We start from the raw sequence: 2,597 nt of genomic DNA on the forward strand, positions 1-2,597 counted from the left end.
CCTCCCACCCTCTTCCCGCCTAGGTTCCGGGAGCCTCCGCCCTCAATTGCTTCTACCCTCTGCGGAGCAGTTGGGCAATTGTCAAAAACCAGCAGCCAGTTCTGTTACTCATTAAACCGCCCCTACTATAGAGGAACTCTCCTTACCCACGTGATCCTAGCCTGGGGCGGAGGAAACCCGGCTAGAAGCGGCTCTAGGAGGAACCCAAGGTCACGCCGCCAGGCAGGATCCCGGGTCTGTCTGTCTGGAGGTGGGCTGGGGCCAGCGGAGACAAATGCCAGCGTGGGACCAGCCCTGGCCTGGTGGTCGGGGATGTAGAGCTGGCACTGTCACCGTGTGTACCCTCTATCTCTCTGGACGGCCTCCGCTTCCCCCGCTGAGAGTTTCTCTGGAACCTTCCTGATCCTGGGAGTTCTCCAGCTGGGGCAAAGCCAGGAGCTCGCCCGAGGAAGGGAAGTGACTCATTCATTTAGAGTCGCAGCTAAGTGGCAGACCTACCTCACACCGGCGCTGCACTCTGACCCCCAGCGGCCAGACCCGCCTCTCCCCGGCCGGTGCCCACTCTTCGTCTAAGACGTCTTTCCTGGTCCTCTCCCTGCTTCCCCAACGCGCACTCTGGTGAGAGCACAGAGTCTGGGAAAGAAGAGGACCTAGCGGCCCGGGCAGCCCAGCACATCTGTTACTTGCTTCCTAAAGGGAACTCCAGTTCCTGAGAAAACATGGGGTTGGACCAGGAGTGGTGGCTTACGCCCGTAATCCTAGCATTTTGGAAGGCCGAGGCGGATGGATCACCTGAGGTCAGGAGTTCGAGACCAGCCTCCCCAACATGGTGAAACCCTGTCTGTACGAAAAATACAAAAATTAGCCGGACGTGGTGGCACGTGCCTGTAATCCAAGCTACTAGGGAGGCTTGGTTGAACCCAGCAGAGGATGCAGTGAGCCGAGATCGCACCATTGCACTCCATACTGGGTGATAAGGGTGAAACTCCATCTCAAAAAAAAAAAGAAAGAAAGAAAGAAAGAAAAAACAAAAGAAAGAAAGAAAACGTGGGGTTGACAGCTATGGCCTGTAAGCCCCCATGCCCCGGAGATTACGTTTTCCTTCATTTCCAAGAGGCTACACATGAGCCTGGAAATCAAACCAATATCAAAGACTTCCTGTGTCAAAAGACAAAATTATAACCAATTTAGTTTAAAGATCTCAGTTGGCTTTATTTTTGGTTCTAGGCTCTGGCAGTGCATCATTACATAGAACAGAATAAGTGTTCCAAGGAGCTGAGCAGAGGGATTTGGCTTTATAGACAGACAGGAAGGGCTGAAGAAGGCAGAAATGAAGATCAAAAAGCAGATGCGTCTTTTCAAAATTACTTTCCTTGTAAGGCAGGGACAGGGAGACGAAGAATAGAGAATAACTGATTAGTCAACCTCAGGTTACTTCAGGCTACCTATTTTTGTGTGTAAGAATTGAAGCAGAGGGAACTTTATTATCATGTGGGCTTGTTAACCATGGAGGGTGTCCAGGTTCTTGGCATTTTGAACAAAGAATTGAACAAAACGCACAAACAAAGCAAGGAAGAAATGAAGGGTTTCATTGAAAATGAAAGTACATCCAGGCGCGGTGGCCCACACCTGTAATCCCAGCACTTTGGGAGGCCAAGGCGGGTGGATTACGAAGTGAGGAGCTCAAGACCAGCCTGACCAAGATAGTGAAAAAAAAAAGCCGGGCACAGTGGCAGGTGCCTGTAATTCCAGCTACTTGGGAGGCCGAAGCAGAAGAATCACTTGAACCTGCGCGGCAGAGGTTGCGGTGAGCTGAGATCATGCCACTGCATTCCTCCTTGGGTGACAGTGAGACGCCATCTCAAAAAAAAGTAAATGCAAGTACACTCCACAGTGTGGGAGCAGGCCTGAGCATAGGGGCTCAAAGACCCCATTCCAGAATTTTTGGGAGTTTCAATATCCTCTGCTTGGGGTACACGCTATGTAAATGAAAGAGATGACGCAAAGTTACAAAGTCATTTACTTGGCCTACGCAGAGGCTGTTTCCTGTCATAGCTGAAGTGTGAATCGGCCTTATGTTCCCTGCCTCCAGACCCTGTTTTCCTGCCTCAGACTAAAGACTGAAACCGGCCTGTTTAGGAAGTTGGCTATTCTCTCTCTCTGTGTTGATTTCTCAGAAGGTAGATTAACAACTTAGTTTTAGTTTTGTTACTGGAAAAGGGTCCCAATCCAGACCCCAAGAGAATATTCTTGGATCTTGCATAAGAAAGAATTTGGGTCCAGGGTGAGTCCACAGAGTAAAGTGAAAGAAGAGACCTTATTGAGAAAGTAAAGGAATAAAAGAATGGCAACTCCATGGGCAGGGCAGCCCCTAGGGCTGCTGGTTGGCCTTTTTTTTTTTTTTTTTTTTTCTTTTGAGACAGAGTCTTACTCTGTGGCTCAGGCTGGAGTGCAGTGGCACGATCTCAGCTCACTGCAATCTCCGCCTCCTGGGTTCAAGCGATTCTCCTGCCTCAGCCTCCCGAGTAGCTGGGATTACAGTCTCCCACCACTACACCCAACTAATTTTTTGTAATTTTAGTAGAGACAGGGTTTCA

At 49.9% G+C, this 2,597-nt stretch overlaps 1 protein-coding gene across 2 annotated transcripts in view; it reads right to left on the reverse strand.

Annotated features, from left to right (window-relative positions):
* The window catches only part of UPP1 (uridine phosphorylase 1), a 20,235-nt gene extending 19,777 nt beyond the window's left edge, over window positions 1-458 (reverse strand). The window contains exon 1 of one of the 2 annotated variants that reach the window (XM_011947574.1): window positions 162-458. The gene's annotated coding sequence lies outside the window, so the exon portion shown is untranslated. Of the gene's footprint in view, window positions 1-146 lie in introns of both variants that reach the window. The other variant, XM_011947571.1, reaches the window with a different exon arrangement.
* Window positions 459-2,597: the final 2,139 nt, after the last annotated feature.

Source organism: Colobus angolensis, unplaced genomic scaffold (genome assembly GCF_000951035.1).
Source record: "Colobus angolensis palliatus isolate OR3802 unplaced genomic scaffold, Cang.pa_1.0 Scaffold268, whole genome shotgun sequence".
In the NCBI taxonomy this organism is placed as follows: Eukaryota; Metazoa; Chordata; class Mammalia; order Primates; family Cercopithecidae; genus Colobus; species Colobus angolensis.